The 18,189-nt window shown below is 32.7% G+C and overlaps 1 protein-coding gene across 1 annotated transcript in view; it reads right to left on the reverse strand.

Annotated features, from left to right (window-relative positions):
• The window catches only part of LOC134262196 (uncharacterized), a 28,614-nt gene extending 12,102 nt beyond the window's left edge, over positions 1-16,512 (reverse strand). Inside the window, exons 1-2 of the mRNA XM_062744581.1 lie at positions 16,461-16,512; positions 16,210-16,268 (exon numbers count right to left, since the gene is read on the reverse strand). The gene's annotated coding sequence lies outside the window, so the exon portion shown is untranslated. The remainder of the gene's footprint in view (positions 1-16,209; positions 16,269-16,460) is intronic.
• Positions 16,513-18,189: the final 1,677 nt, after the last annotated feature.

The raw sequence follows: 18,189 nt of genomic DNA on the forward strand, positions 1-18,189 counted from the left end.
CGTAGACTGATCGATCTAACAATCGGACATTCATGTCCGACATACCGCATTACACTCAATGCTGAAGCTAGGTCAGACTTGCATGCCTGGTCTACTTTTATTGATAATTTTAACGGAAAATCCTGTTTTCTATTTGATAAATGGGTTTCATCAGATACAATTAAATTATATTCTGATGCTGCAGGTGTGCATGGGGGTTATGCAGCTGATTTTGGCTGTAAATGGTTCACTGGCGAGTGGTCAAATGACATGGAGTCTTGGCATATTACTGCCAAAGAACATTTCCTATAGTATTAGCTTTAGAATTGTGGGGTCATTATTTAAATAGAATATTATTTTTTACGGATAATGCCGCCGTTGTCGATATAATCAATAAAACTTCATCAAAGAACAAAATAGTCATGAAATTAGTGAGGCTTTTAGTTTTAGCCGCATTGAAATATAACATCTTCTTCCGAGCTAAACATATCAAGGGGAAATATAAGATAATTTGTGATCTCCTTTCTCGCTTTCTTTTTCAGAAAGCTCACAAATTGGCACCATGGTTGGCCCCCTGTCCAACCAATATCCCAGATCACTTCTTGATAGTTTAGTTACATCCCTGTTAAAGGCTTCACTGTCATCTGCCACATTTACATCGTATAACAGATTTATTCAAAATTATGTGCAGTTTTGTAATATGTATTTCCAAGAGTGTCAGGCATTTCCATCTTCCCATGTGATGTTGACTCAATGTATAGCCTAATTGTTTTTGAAGGGTTATAGCCCATCCACAATAGCAACAGACATGTCTGCAATTAATTTTGTACACGAAACTAACAGTCTGAATGACCCTACTAACAACTTTTTAATAAAAAAGATTTTGAAAGGTGTGCACAGAATTAGGGGTTCAGTGGATTGTAGACTTCCAGCTATAACGAAAGAAATATTAACTAGAATAATTTCATCAATCCCATATGTCGTGTCAAATTGTGATAACCAACTGCTGATAACTGCAATGTTTTTGTTAGCCTTATACGCATTTTTAAGAGTGGGCGAGATTACGGTCAAGTCGCCATCGGAATCCTCGGCCGTTCTGCAATTCGAAAATCTATCTTTTGAATGGGATAACGCATCATTATTGGGAATGTCGATAATTCTTGTTCACTATAAACATAGTGACCTACATCCTAAAACCATTTTTATCCCAAGACAGTGTAATAACCAGGCTTGCCCAGTTTATGCACTTTACAAATACGTGAAGGCATTCAATCACACTAAAGGTCCCTTGTTTCAATTTAAATGTGGAACCCCTATTTCTCGCTCTTTCTTTAACTCAGTTCTCGAATCAGCTATTTCATTTATAGGTCTGGATAATAGATTTTACAAAGGTCATAGTTTTCGCATAGGAGCAGCCACGTCTGCAGCAGCAAGGGGAGTTCCGTTAAGTGTCATTCAGAATATGGGAAGATGGAAATCAGATGCATTTCTAAAGTACATTCGTATGCATAACTTTTGAAACACTAAATTAATTTTTAATTTCCCTGGTATGTGGGTTAGTATTGCCTGCCACCTGTGACCATAAATTGTTTACTGGGTCAGCACTGCCTGCTAGTTTGACATTCCGTTCTTAATATTTCTGTTTTAAAGCTGGGTTAGCACTGCCTGCCAGTAATTACTTTCTTACACTACATTATTAACTATATGTGAGGCTGGGCCAGCATTGCCTGACAGCAGTGAATTTGTAGATATTTATGTACTCTTAGTTGGTCAGTATCGGTTTGCATCAGCAATTTTGAACATTTGGAGATACGTTGAACTTTGTAACCTGGGACAGCATTGCCTGCCGTCATTAAACTATACATATAATTGTTGATGTGTGTACCTATTCAGTAGCATTAACGATTGTCTGTAACTAATTATATTGATATGTTTCACAGGTTGTCTCCCATAATCTTCATATATGCAATTTGAGCTGTAACGTTTAATTAAGATAATGTTTAATTTGTTAAGCAAGGTATTAGCGCTGATATTATTCTGCATATCAATATGTGTTTATAATTTCCTTTAAGCTAGATTATTATTTCATTTTTTTTATATCTGTTTCTGACTTGTCATATCTGCCAGAGTCCTCGGGTGGGGGATCCCCTCTTTCAGAGGTGATAGGTGGCAACATATTTATCCCCACCTTTGCGAATCTATGTCATTTATTCAATCATATCATATGATGTATTTTTCTAAATGCCTATTATATAATATTCAATATTATGAGATATGTACTTTTGTGAATAAATGACCTTTTCTCACAATATGGGTATTGTGTCTAATTTTCGCAAAACAAGCTCGGACTCTGGCTGGATATAATTCAGTAGTACTTGGTTGGCATAAAATTAATTTTATGGAAAAATAAAATAGTTTATGACAACAAGTTTAGATATAAGTATTTTATTTTGTATTTGTCATATTTTTATTTGACTCAAGCATCTAGAGTTTACGCGTAATCTATTACAGGAAATAAAACATGACTCAGTGCGAGTAAATTTTAGCTGTCAGCCGCTGAGTTAACTCTGCATCATTCTGCATACCTCGAAATGCGCGCTTTTACATGTAATTGGTCTTTGAAGATGTGTCGCCCCGGGTTTTTCCAGGGGTCTGAATCGTTTGCGGCATTCCTTGATTGGGCTCAGCACTGCAAGGACGATTTAAATCCCGCCCACTTACCTCCCACATTTTCTGTCAGAAACTCTAGATGCTTTTGTTCTTAGGTGGCAACATATTTATTCACACCTTTGTAATCATATAAGGATTCAAAACGATACAAAACCAAACGTTTTTATCGTTTACTAAGAGAATAAAAACACTTTTAAAGATTTTTGTCTCAAATCTTTACTCAATAAAGTAAGTGTATTGAATATTATATTTAAGGATATATAATACAAACCATCGACTACTGCTGACAATATATTTTATATTACAAATAATAACATTTAATCTTGATATATATGATAATAATGATTGGTCGATTGATTGTATGTTGTTTAAAATCCATTCGAGAATTTTTCATTCCGAATATGTGATGAGGCATGAAAAATTCATGTCAACCTATGACATAAAAGAAAAAAAACTCTATTTTGTTTTCCTAAGTCGATGGTAAACAAATTTAAGGAGGGATTCTTGTCTGGTCTCTTACTACTTGATATATTCAAAGTATATTTGCCTATACACATGTATGTCTGATGTATTTAGATGTAAGAGATTTTATAAGATTATATTTTTATTTCCTCATCACAATTTTGTAACCTTGAATAGAAATGATAAACTGATCATGAATTTAAAGCAGAGGGCTATATTTTTAGCGGTATAACAGTGTATGAAAATATCTTCTTTCTTGCTTCTCAAAATTACTATAGATCAATGAATTTAGTTATAATTTTTACACAATCAACGACTGCAAAAAATCGTATGCAAGTTAAATTAAGTAAAAAAAAAAAAACAACACTAAATTTATGATATATACGATTTTCCAAACCAAATAACAAATATGGGAGCTTTTAAAATATCCAATCTAACTACAGATTTGAATTTCCTTTCTAAATCAACGAACGTTGTTCAAACTTTTGCTGATGATTTAAATTGCCCTTATCAGAAATTGTAAGTATTCTAATTGTTTTTTTAATAAGTTGAAATTTGGTCCATATCCCTTTAAGAAAGAGACTTGCATGATAGATCATTTACTGGAACCCGCTATGAATGGATTATTATGAAGCTTTGGAATCCACTATAGATAAAATAAATGTAATTTAAAGTCATTCTGGTTGATAGGAATATTATAAATATTCGAAACTGATATAAAATTTTCAGGTATTGCATACTTAGAAAGGGGGTTAAGGGTATAAGTGAAATGGAATTTAGCACAAATGTTGACAACAGATGCTATTACAATATAATAAACATGTTATTCTAAAGTAAAAGGACCAGTTCTAAAATCTCGAATTTCTGTGTAACCTTACTCAGAATGTCGAAATAAAATATTATTTAATCGTTAGCCACGAGAGTTCACAATCAGTGAATAACATGGGAGTGTTAAATGAGGAAGTTATTCTGTCAGTACCTGTGGAAATCACTATCTTTTAATTCCCGAGTTTGTCATTACCTGTAAACTCCCATTGGAGTCACAACCTGTGAACTGCCGTCTAAATATCTACTTTACTTGTGAACTCCTGTGTAAGTCTCTACCCATAAAGTCCTTTATTTGTCATTAGCTGTGAAGTCCAATGTCAGTCACTGCTTGTGAACTTTCGTGTAATCACTGTCTGTAAACTCTCGCGAAAGTCATTGTCTGTGAACTCCCGTTTTAGTCTCTACCTGTAAACTTCCATGTAAGTCAATACATGTGAACTCCTGTGGATGTCACTACCTGAAAACTCTCTTTGATGTCTCTTTCTGAGAACGGTCTTGGATGCCTATACGTTTTGAAAAAGTTGAGCTATGAATGCCATATTTGTTTTTCTTGTGACAAGACCTTTCTTTGGGTACCATGAAATTTGACCAATTGGCCTTGACCTTGGAGTTTCAACCACTTTTACACAAATATTCAAAACTTTTACTTTGGCCATAACTTTTGAACGGTACATACTAGGACTTTCATATTTCACATATGTACTTTTTGTGGCAGGACCTTTCATTGGATATCAACAAATTTGACTCTTTGACCTTGGAGATTTCCGTACTTATTGAAAAAACAACTTTTGGCCATAACTTTTGAACGGTAATGGCTAGGGCTTTCATTTTTCACATATGTAAACTTGTGAAAAGATCTTTCATTGGACACCAATATTTTTAACCTTTGGCCTTGACCTTGGAATATAAACTACTTTTAAAACAAACTTTGACCATAACTATTCAAGGGTTAGGGCTAGGTTTTTCGTACGTCACATTTTTAATTCTTATGACAGGACCTTTAGTTGGATATTAAGAACTCTGACTCTTTGACTTTGACCTCGGAGTTTGATCTACTGTTTGAAAACTTTAATCTTGGTCACAACTTTTGAACATTAGATTCTAGGACTTTCATATTTCACAAATGTATTTTTGTGACAAAACCTTTCATTTGATACCAACACCTTTGACCTTTTAACCTTGGATATTTTCGTACTTATAAAAAATTTTAACCTTGGTCATAACTTTTGAACGATAAGGGCTTTGGCTTTCATACTTCACATATGTAATACTTTTGAGAAGATCTTTCATTGGATCCAAAAACATCAACATTTTGCCTTTGACATTGGAGTTTGACCTACTTTTACTAACAGACCTTGACCATGACTTTTGAAGAGTCAGGGCTTGTGGCAAGACATTTCTTAAGAAACCAACAACTTTGACCCTTTCACCTTGGAGTTTGACCTACCTATCAAAAAATTATCCTTGATCATAATTTTTGAACAGGCGGTGCTAGGGATTTCGTATTTCACAATCACTTTTCTTGTGAAAAGGCCCTACTTTGGGTAATAATATATTTAATTTGCATTTAAGTTTAATCAAAATTTTTTAGCCATACGGGGTCATCAGTGTTACACAAACACGTCTTGTTCCATTATATTGAGAAGAGATAGGGCTTTCGTATTTGACATATGCATTATTTGTGACAAGGTATTTCCGAGCATGCTATGATTTCTGACCACTTGACCCTGATCTTCACAACTGATCAAATTCAGTGATAATATCTAAATGACATATGATATGGCGTTCATATTTAACACAATATGTCATAAAATGACATCTCACCAACAAAGACACGATATTCTTTGAATTTACTTTTTTAACCTGAATAGTTAATATGTAGAGTTCTTGTGTGTCGCATTAATGAGATATATAAACTCCGCATAAAGTGTACTGTAGAAACACAAATTTTCGTTTGTATCAAATTGCTTTGGTTTGTTATCTAAAATGCTTTGTTGGGTATTAAGTTCCGTCCTTTCGAAAGTAGCACTATTTAATATATAGTAATATGAAAAAATTTTTGGGATTTAATTTCGTTCATAATGGAGAACAACGAAATAAACAAAATTTAGTCCATAACGAAATTCCTGCTTTTATAGTATAGTTGATAATTTGGAAAGTAAATCTCCTGAAAAAAAAGTCATTATATATGTATGTACACGAAGATATATGTACCTACGTTATACATATTCGTACAAAGCTGACACAAAAATGCCAAATTTTAATATGTATTGCAAATAAGACAGAATGGGACTCATCTTGATAAATACTTATTATTGTGTAGCAAAGCGCAGCAAAATATCAATTCACATTACATCTAAGTCTGTTATTATCTTCAGTATATACCGTATGAAATAACATCATTGTGAACCCAATTTTCGTATTTCCTTTCTAAAATCAAACTGCTTTCGATGGAGGAAGAATATTCTTCATGAATAAATTAATTATTTTTTTTATCTATATATGAATGTTCCTTTAGAATTTAATGTTTGAATATAAAATGATTTTCTTCTAGCAACATAGACTAAATGTTATCAGGGAAGATGCTTTTAATATGCTGAAAGTATAGATGTAAAACCTTTCAAAAAAACGTGGATAAAAAATGTTAAAATCTTTTTAAATTGAGAAAACGTAAAAATGGCGTTGTATAAAACAATTAAAAATAAAAGAAAAAAATGTATTTTTTCTACTTAACTAGCGTTTAATGACAATTTAATAAATCTTAAACCAACCAATAATTTTTAATTATCTTATTTGATTAAAAAAATTGATAAAAAAAAACAACTTCAAACCTGTGTCTAGGCCCCTGTGATCAATATAATTCTTCATTCGGTCTTTAAGATATTGTGAAATCGTTGTTTGTTGGGATTTAATGTTAGTAGGAAGCCAGAATTTAACTACTGGTTCATTGGGACGGGATTTTGCTGATGACTGTTCTAGTTTATAAGGAGAAACAACAGAGCTATATGCCTGTAAACAGGTATTGACTATCACGGGAGGTAATAGGTAGTGACTAAAAGGGGATTTCACAGATTGTAAATTACAAGGGGCTTCACAGGGTAACGACTAACATGGGAGTTCATAGGTAGTGAAGAACTCGTTTTGTTGAGTTACTAGTATATCCTTGCATAAAATGAACTTCTCACAGGAAGTGTAATCAACTGCTCCCACAATTGAAGACAATCTTCAATAAAACTTGGCATGCAAAAAGAAAAATCATTTGGTTAGGTTTTACTTGGACTTCTTACATGTACACGCTACACCTAGATACATTTTCTGCTAACTGGGTTTTCATTCAGATATACATGTAATATGTACGAAGGTTGTTCAATAAATAATGTCCTCCGTGCTCGCTAAGAAACAAAAAAAGCTTTGCAATGATTTAGTCATAATGAATTAACGTAAATATTCTCTTTTAATTAAAACACAATCATGTCCATAACATTTTTATCCAATTTGATTGTTTTAGAACAGATTTTGAGTATGGTCCTTCGTATACTGCAATATGACAGGTCCTATGATTTCTTTTTAAAGGTTCTTTTTTTTCAAGTTTGGAAAATAAAACAAGTCAAAGGGTGAAAGATCTGGCGAATATTGTTGGTGTGACAAAATATTAACAATCTGTTTATCCCAAAACTCCTTTATTCTTCAATGCGTGTGGGTTTGGACGCTATCATGAAGAAATTTAATGTCAGTAGTGGATTTCTGATTCTGGTTTCATCCTCTCATAAACCTTCGATTTTTTTGTCATAAATTGTTTTCTAGAATTATCCAGAAAGGATGTATTCGATTTAACAAAAGAATTGACCTGTAGGAGAGAACAATTTTCCGGAAAAAGTGACATTTAAAAATCAATCTTCATTTGTTGTTTTCTACCGTATATATGTCTAAATTTTTTAAATTTGTATTTTATACCTAAAAGTTATTATTTACAACTTTACAATAAACCTCCAAAGTTGATCGAAACCCCATTTTGTCCTTTAAAGCGTTGATTTTTACATGAATTTTGGCCTTGAAGTCCATCAGGGCAGGCCTGCCCCTAAATAAAATTGTGATATTTTTATCGCTGATAAGTTAGAATGTAAGGAATAATTTAAGATAAGATATTTCTAGGGGCACCCCTGCCCTGGGGTCGAAATTCACAAAAAACCTACAAAAAATAAGTAAACCAGATTTTCATAATCTGCTTTAAATTTATGCCATTTCCTCTTATAGTCAGACTAGCTCAATTGATATAAACGCTGACTTTTATACCTTGGATACTCTCTTTTTGAAGGTCAAGTATAATATTTTTGTGAAAATTCATAATTATCCATTATTTTCAGCCTCTGGAGCAATATGAATGACATTCTGAGGTCTATTAATTTTTTTGTCACCAATTTCCATCACTAATGGTCGTTTAAACTAACCTGTGTGACAAGTGGATCGTTTATTGTAAATCTCTTATCTCCCTTGTTGCGTGACGTCATCAGAGACAGCGTGAAATAGGAAGTGCATGCTATATTCCCGTGCTTGGAACATTATTGTTTGCGAGATGTTGCCATGTGGGCTTTTAACTGTACCAATAAATCGGAACAAGACATGAGTATATATTTAAATTCTTACGCACCTGAAATTGAGGGAAATACGGACATTCAGTTTAAAAAGAGATGGTTTTGAGCCCAATAAACACAAAACACTATAATATAAGCGACATTTTACATAGACCATGCAGTTTAGGCTACATTTTAATTAATTATAGAATTATCTCACGAATTACTTGGTTTTATTTCAAATTTAAATTGCATTTTTCAATTTGTGAGTTTAAGTATTTATAGCCGCAATACTGTTTTGAGGGAAAGTTTTTTTTTATTCTTGTTACAGCACTCAACAAGATCACAAGTACCTGATGATCGGTTCATGTACTTTTCCCCCCCCCCCCCCCCCCCCCCCCCCCACTGAAAATAAAACTAAGCAAAATATACATGAATTCCTTGTCCGCCATACCAATACTTCGATATTTTATATTTTCCGCTTTTATCAAGTTTTAGAGATTGGTCCTTTACATTAGAGCATGCACTCGGTATATGTATGACTGAACATTACGCGGCGCCAAGTCAAAAGTACATGTATTTTGGCGTAAACCTCTAACATGCTGAAATAAAAAAAAAATACTAGCAATTTTCATATACTTTGAAGGAACAATCTCTAAAACTTGACTGACAAAAAACGGAAGGTGTGGTATAATAGACAGGGAATTGATAATCTGCCAAGTTATCGTGTCTAAAAAAAAAATCTCAGTTGGGATGGGGTATGTCCCGGAAATCCCCCCTCTAAATCCGCGCATGATATCTGTCTAAGAAAATACTTACGCAAGAATGCGTTCATTTACTTCAAGTTGTCCCTTTTCTAGAAATTTTTATATTAAAATTGTTTCCATTACATATTAATTCAAACAATAAAACCTCAGTGTTCATGCACGCAAGTGATTGTTCCTCAATTTTCTGCCCGCAGTTTTGTTTTCCTCCAGCACTTATTTTCTCTTGTGCTGGCGTCTTGACATAGTTACATAGAGCATATGAAATCAGAATGTATACTTAAAAAAAGTTTTCTTTTCTTTTTTCTAAAATAAAATTAGGGTGAAATAATTCATATTAAAATATTTTTAGAATGAAAGCGCTATGTGACAAAGATTTTCAGGCCTGTATGAAGCAATTAATATCGGTTGAGGGGGACAACAAAGAAATGTTACTTCGGGAGGGGGGGGGGCAAATAAAAATTACTTGTTACGCATAAATTAAAAAGTTCCAGACAAATTTTTAGTTACCACAGGTGCTTAGGGAAGTGGAAAATTCATACCTTCTGATACTAAAACAGAACGTTCTGTTTTAGTATCAGAGGGTATGTATTTATAAAAGGCTTAAACTAACCTTCTTTCCCCTTAAATTTTGGATTTTTCGGTTGTAATACTTGATGAATATATCATGGAAAAATATTATTTTAAAGTAAAAAAAACCCACTGGGGTACGGAACAACCGGGGGGGGGGGGTCCAAGCATCTGTGATTGCAACATCTTCGGATTCCCACGGATGATATATATCCGTCGATGACGTAATTTCTGTTGTTCCGTTCATTGTTCATTATAGTATACTTAACATTAAAAAAAAATCGCCGTGTGCCCGGTTATGCAATGTAAAAAAAAGAAGAAGGAATTCTATACTTTTTCTCTATGTAAAAGTCTTGGTCCTATATGATGAATAAGAAACAACACATAAAATCAATTTCCGCAGTAAAATATTTTTTGCGGAAATATTGAGCACACTCAGTTAAAGGCATTTTAAAAATACAAATTACATGTATGTATATTCGTTAGCTTCTGCGAAGATCCCTTGTCAGTTGTGTAATTTTAATTTCCACTTTCACCCCTTACCGGCTTCGGACGAAACAGAATCGGTCGAAGAGGAATAATCAAATTGCGTACTTTCTTGACTCAGATATACAAAGCCTATTCTTAACAGACAGATCTACGCATAACTCTGATATATCAACATTTCTGTTCCCCAAAATTTGCCATAATTTTAGATAATCAAGAGCACTTTTTTACAATACTTATATGACTAAATTTTGTCGAGTGTCTCTAATGACGTCACAAAAAGGGGAAGCAACTCTATTGATGAACGTTATTTTTAGCGATATTTGAACAGGTAAATAAAGAAAACAACGAGGTTTAAAATTAAACGAATATTGTAATTCCTTCTTTTTAACCATTGTTTACGACATATATTATATAAAAGTATATCTATTTCCTTGATATTTGACCTTTAAGGTCGGGGGTTCGAATCCACCTGGTACAACACTTATAAAGTTTTAAATTTCCCCTTTTCAAAGACTATTTTAATTTTTTTTTTATAGACTTGTGTATTTTTCCTTCAATTTTCTATCCCTTATGCATGCCCATTCTTGATATAAGAAACACTAAAGAGATAGCAAATCGTAACAACCCAATGTACAGTTGTCAGTCAGGTGGAACGAACCTCAGTATAAGCACACTTTCTCCGAGGACAAGAATAACTCACTGTGTGTTACTCAATACGGGTATTCTTAGCAGCATTGAGCTGCGATGAATTTCAATTATATATATTCCTCTGAATTTAATCACATTGATTTTGGCCACATATTTCAGTAAATGCACTCCCTTGGATTTCATTTAGGCCTTTATAATTTGCACACATCAATGACAAGTTTTTATTATATCCACTGATAAATAGCCTAGAAATAAAGAATAGAATTTCAAAGACAATACATTACCTTTATGCACAATGAGAAGTAAAGACAAATATCAATTAGGCCTATTACATTTGGAGATAACAAACTCAGAAAATCAATTAAAAGGGTTCCTCCCATCTCTACTCGCTGAAATAAAGATTTAGGAAAAACAAATTGTTATATGTATTCAGCCTAATGTCATTATTCAGAACGAAAATCGACAAGCTTTCTGTAGAGAATAAAACCAAGCCCGATCCTATAGGTCAGATCCCTATTTATAATGAAGTGATCCTTAATTAAATTGCCTCTCCGAATTAGAATTTGGACAACAAGGCCAGTTATATTTAAGAAAATGGCATATAAATCTGTCTTTTGCAATTCTTTTTTTTTTTTTTTTTTTTTTTTGCAGAATTTATACAAAATCTTATGCGTTAAAAGAAGATAACACTTTCTGTGGCCTTTAACTCGACTTTCAGATATATCGACGTACTGAGTATTATCAATTAACAATGATAATTTCCATTCCTACGTCGATACGATTATCCAGGAGATTGATTGATAGATTGTTTATTGTCTAACGTCCGTCTCCAGAATATTTCACTGATATGGAGACGTCACCATTGCCGGTGAAGGGCTGCAAATTTAGGCCTATGCTCGGCACTTACGGCCTTTGAGCAGGGAGGGATTTTTATCGTACCACACCTGCTGTGACACGGGGCCTCAGTTTATACGGTCTCATTTGAAGGAGAGCTTGAGATAAAAGATACCACAGAGTATGACACATCTGTTCCATACTTGGATATTTTACTTGAAAAAGACATTAATGGTAACCTAACAACCAAGTTATATGATAAACGTGACGACTTCAACTTTTCTATCGTCAACTTCCCTTACTTATGCAGCAATATACCTTCATAACCTGCATACGGAATGTATATATCTCAGTTGATTCGATACGCAAGAGCATGCTCTACATACGAACAATTTCTAAAACGAGGTAAATTATTGACAAGCAAGTTGATGAAACAAGAATGTCAGCAGTCTCGTTTAAAGTCATCATTTCGTAAGTTCTGTGGTCGATACAATGACCCTGTCAGCAAATACAATTTATCATTGAGTCAATTGCTGACTGACGTTTTTTATTCCAATTGTTAGTCCATTATTTATACATTGAATTGACGACGGATTTTTCCTTTATTTCATGATCATGACAAGGAGCACACGGCGCGTGTGACCGGTCAGCAGGGGATGCTCACTCCTCCATGACACCTGATCCCACCTCTGATGTTTCGGAGGTCCGTGTTTGCTCTACTCCTATTTTGTATTGTTTTATGGACTTTGATATTGAATACAGTTCGTTATCTCCATATCCTTCTTCTCAAACCTTGGTTGTTTCTGTCAAGTACAACTTATTGTAAATTTGTGTTGAGGGCTTAAAGCAATGGATTAAAGTTTCATTATCTGTTTGATTTTCAGACAAGCGTTATAACTACAATTTTTTTGAAATAATTGTTTACAAATCCCTACACACTGTCGTTTTCACTCATTTTTCAAAGCAATGATGCCTATCAATTTTGCTATGTGTCCTAAAGTCAATCAAACATTGTAATTGATAATTTGTTGAATTTTGGCATATATTACATAGGTTGTAGCAAATACTTGTCGCCCAGGACGGTACCCATTTTTGATGCCCATTAAATAATATTTGTTCATTGAAATCCACCTGCTCATATGTCAATAAAACAGAAACTGGTTGTTGTAAATTTCACATATTTCATTGAATATTTCTTTGACATTCTTAAAGAGTTTTACAGCAGCTTTAATGAATCGAATAATTTCACTATAGTTTACTGATTCTTTATTATTAATTTTTAATGCAGTACTGTCTCGAATAGCCATTGTTTTGAAGCTTTTCACAATGTAGTGATTTTGTATGGGTAGGTCTTGTATGCATTTATCCTCAGCACCCACATGACCATCCATATCGTAGCTTCTCACCACACGTCTTTTATTGGTCTCCGTCAAGAAAATATATCATACACCCCTCACCTCTTATGCACTGAAAATATCATACGTTTAACTAACCCTAAAATAAATTTACACATAGAAAAAAAAAAACAAAAGAACATACTTACAAAACTGAAAACTGACCAACAAAACAAAAACGCTTACCGGCTAGTGAGAAAAATATGCCAGTCTAAACAAATCTTCCTTATTCCGATGTTAACCAGTTTAACAGTCCTCATAACTGTAATATTCGCCACAACCTAAGAACATATATGACAAGCAGAAACGTGGCATCCAGCTGGTGTTATTACCGCTCCCTAATCTGACCACTCTGGCCTAACCGGTCACTTTTATACTCACGATAAAAATAGATTCTACATCCGTCTACGGTTTCCAACTACGGTCAAAATCAAATCAACAAAAAAGTACCAAAACTAAACACCCACGCACAAACACAAAAACTAAACAGTTGAATCAACTTTATAACAATCATGTACACATAATGAAATAATGTAATGAAAAGTGGAAATATAAACTGTAATCAATTCATTAAAGATTAAATCATGAGAGAAAGTCAAAGTCAATGTCATAAGATTTCTATGCTGTGTGTCATAGAGCCCAGGGCATTATTTATTGAAAATCCCTCGTAATTGTGTTTTAAAAAATGAAAGGAGTTCTGATCTACGGCTTTTAGTCTGAAAGAATAAAATCAGGTACATAGTGAATTGATCATAAGTAAAATTAATTATTTCTTAGTTATTGGAGTTTTCTCGGTATTGAAGTTCCGATTAATCGATTAAATCAATTATCTAATCGAAATGGCCCCCGATTATAGATAATCGATCTTAATTTTTATAATCAATTAATCAAAATATTAGTTTAAAGCAAATTATTTTTATGACTTCTTAATTCATTCTTTTATCAATGTAATTAAATTCTAGGTAATGATTTAAAAACGAGTCAAATGTTACAAAATACATTAAAAAAATGCATTTTAGAAATCACACCTACGTTTTTACCCATTTATTTTTATTCAAAAATGAAAAATAATGCTTGAAATATATCGATTATTAATCGATTATAGTGCATCCGATTATTTTGATAATCGATTTTCCGTTCCTCAGTAAATATAATAAACTACAATGGAAAACAAAGACATTGCACTTTATCCAATATATTTTACAATTTTATAAACATACAGGTACAAATAATATGAAAAATATTTCATGGTTTTACTAGCAAATAAAATTATAAAAAAGGATTTTGTTCATTCAGATTTATACTGTGTTGTACACGCCCCGATGAAAATTTAAATGATGACGACAATTCCACCGACAAATCCAGCAATAACCCAATTTCTTTTTGAGAGAAGACATGGAGGGGCACTGTTAGTATTAGATTTTGGGTAATCTACAATAAAATGTTTTTTAGATTAAGGTCTAAAATTTGAATCACTATCTATCAAAATTAAAAATACCTGGAATCAAACATTAATGCAACTCGCATGCACATATATACATGTACTTGTATGTAACGAATTTCAAGAAAATAAAGAAATTGAAACTTCCAACGATGATCAATGTGGACGCTGAGTAAATATTACAATTAGTTGTTTACATTGAAAGGAGAATAGGAATATGGTTAAATATTTGCCTTAGCTGTGTTTTTCTTCTAAACCAACTGGTTTATTGATTTGAATGCCATTTTCATGCACACTCACGCGTAGAAATATACAGAGAAAAACTTGCGCTAATTAAAGTAATGTTACAATGACACTATAGTTCCGCTAATGTAAATGTAGTGCAGTAGAAAATTTAAGCATTTAGAACTTAGTATTTAGTATATATTTTATACTTTTAAATATTTGTCAATGTATTATTTATGTAAATATACTGAATGTTGTAAGTTTAATGTAAATAATTTGTTTTGTAAATCACATAGCGCGCTTCATGAAATATGCCTACGTGATACCTCTGTGAGATTTACACGCCAGTAACTCACGCAAATCAAAAACATGAAGTAAATATATTTTTTCTATTAAAAAGACATTGATTACATGTATTATATTCAAAGGAGTTTTTTGATTATCACAATAATATTGAACATCGGACCCTTTGGAAATACAGAGATTGGTTCGGGTGCCTAGGAGGAGTAAGCACGCCCTGTCAATCGGTTCATACCGTCAGAGGCATCATCTATTGATCACGTTTAAGGACAATTTCATAGTCAAATTCAAATTAGAATTAAAAAAAAAAGCTTAATAATGTACAAACCAAGTCAGTCAACATACGTTCCAAGGACAGGTTATATTTGCAAACATTAACTGTTCGTTATTTAAGATGTGTTAAAGAGTAATTAAATTTATTAAGATTTTGTCAATTACACTTTATATATTTTAATATATCTTAATATTTTACACTTTTTCCTTTTGTTTTTTTTTCTCCTTACTGTGGTTTCAACAATATTTGTTAGGCACAATTTTTTTAGGATTTCGTTGTTTAGCAGATCCACGAAATTATATATTCATTTAGTAAGAAACATGTTATTCATTTGTATATGCAATGCCTTTGTCAACGAAATTAGGTACCCTCGAAAACGATTGTTTTTCAAAATTGCAAAAGTTGTTGCCAACAAAAATTGATGAAATCACAGTAATTCATTTCAAGATTGAATATTGCAATTACCAATTATGCATCCATGTACATGGTGGCACAATTCTTCACAATGTGTAGGACATATTTCCCTGCACAACTGTCCATACCTGCCTTCAGGGCACTTTATTGAATAATTAGGATCGATCCAACCATTTGGACATGCTAAAAGAATAATATTTTTGCTCTCCTATTATTTTAGTTAAAAAGTCAATTATCTTTGATTCCATCTCATGAAGTAATTTTTAAAATTGTTTTTGATTACTTTTTGGAAGAGAGAGAGAGAGAGAGAGAGAGAGAGAGAGAGAGAGACTTTGCATGTACTTACGAACACATGTATCGTTTATCGCTCTATAGTTTATACAACACTTAAAATTACTGTCATCACTGAAAAACAGATTTGCAAGAACTTAGCGAGTGCAAATCATATTGAAATTGAATATCTGTAAATTACAGCACTAAAAACAGATTTGGTTTTCCAGAAAGTGTCAAATTATTTCAGTAATGTTGCCAGAAAGTGTACCTAAAATATATTGATGAGCATTATAGATACTATTTTTTCCAAAAAAAACAACTTACCCCTTATCACAGTAGCCTTCTCTTGTTGCAGTACAGAAAAAAGGCAATGAGCAACTTAGAAAGATGATAAACTCGCTTGCTCTATCAACTAATAGAAGGCAATTCAAGTTTCAGGAAATATTTTTTATCACTTCCGTTTGATACAATGAATTTTATCAAAAACACATTTCATGGAAGAATAATTTAACTAAAGTGCTGCAACTTTTGGTAAAAACCTTACATCACATTTGTAAGATTTATGATTTTAAAACATAAATAATAGTGACAATTGAAAGAGTCGTTTACATTCTTTGTAGTCATGCATGGATATCTTACGTATCCTTTGAATGAATAGTTGACATTATTTATATTAAACAGAATACTTCATTTACAGGTGTCTTTTAAAAAAACCTCTTCATAATTTAGATATTGAATAATGCATTGCCATTTCCTAAAAGGAAAAAAAGTTCATGTTTTTAATAAACAATTTGAAAGATAGCCATATCAATGAGCGTCATGTCTAAACATTGCTTTAATAATTTCCTATTTTATGTTAGAGTGGATTATTCTTTTTATTTTTCCTTAAATTAGTATATACATATATATTAAGGAAGTAAATGGTGACCTCATCTAAAAAAATGTGTCAATCGTAATGAATAATGTATCTGTAATTATACAAGCAAAAACGTCATTTTAAAAAGATACTGTCATGTATAAAACAAAGTTGCTGAACGAATGAAAAACACGAAACATGTCTCTGTACACTAGATTAAAACCAGCAAAAACTTGAAAAATTCAAGAAATTTAATCCCCTACAAAGAGTGAGGCTAAAAGAATCTTTCAGAGTAGCAACATAGCCTAGCTGTATCAATATGAATTTCCAAAATCATACTGTATCTTATGCAAATGATCTCAGGTATGATACGTGAAATTACTTAGATAAGATAAATCTTTTACAGCTTACAATAATTACCGGTACTCAAAATCCACACTGTTTGATATATTTGTTAGTTGACATGATCATCGGGTAGGTTTCCTTGCAACGACTCTTTAACTACAGAAAACAAGCTTATGATAATGCTTATTGATGTTGCACAGTACAGGCTCTTTAAGCTGACACGTGTATCAGAATAAAGTTCTGACTCATTCGTCGGTTCCTAGACTTAAATTTTTGAAAGGGATAGCTGCCTTAAACTTTGGTTACATTCTTAATCATATAAATGTTTGTAATTTATTTCACCATATTGCAAGTTGAAATCTTCATCCTGTAATTCATACAGATATTTGCAATCTTTTCAATTACAAACAAACCCAACAGTACCTTGCAATTGATGTTTAGCACACATCTACAACAAAATCGAAACAAAAAAATGCTAGTGTTCATGTTCTTTTAATTTCAAATACACTCCTGCTCGACATGTTATTACTGGTGATTTCAATATAGTTTTCAATAAAAGTGTAATTCGAAAATTGTCCTATCTTGTAATTGGTTTTTATTTGTTTTTTGTTTAACGTCCGTCCCTCTTAAGAATTGTTCAAACATACGGAGAGCTGCAAATTTTGACCTATGGTCGGTACTTAGGGCCATTTAGCAGTGAGGGATCTATTTCGATCGTGCACCTACTACGATACGGGACCTCGATTTATACGGTCTAATCTGATGGACAGGTCTCCACGTCCCACAGTGGTATTTGGAACTAAGGTTCAACTTCTTACTACACAACTCTTAGAGCTGACGCTCTTACTACTG

Source organism: Saccostrea cucullata, unplaced genomic scaffold, assembly GCF_032062105.1.
Source record: "Saccostrea cucullata isolate Sc308-1 unplaced genomic scaffold, CSIRO_AGI_Scuc_v1 ctg6140, whole genome shotgun sequence".
Lineage (NCBI taxonomy): Eukaryota > Metazoa > Mollusca > Bivalvia > Ostreida > Ostreidae > Saccostrea > Saccostrea cuccullata.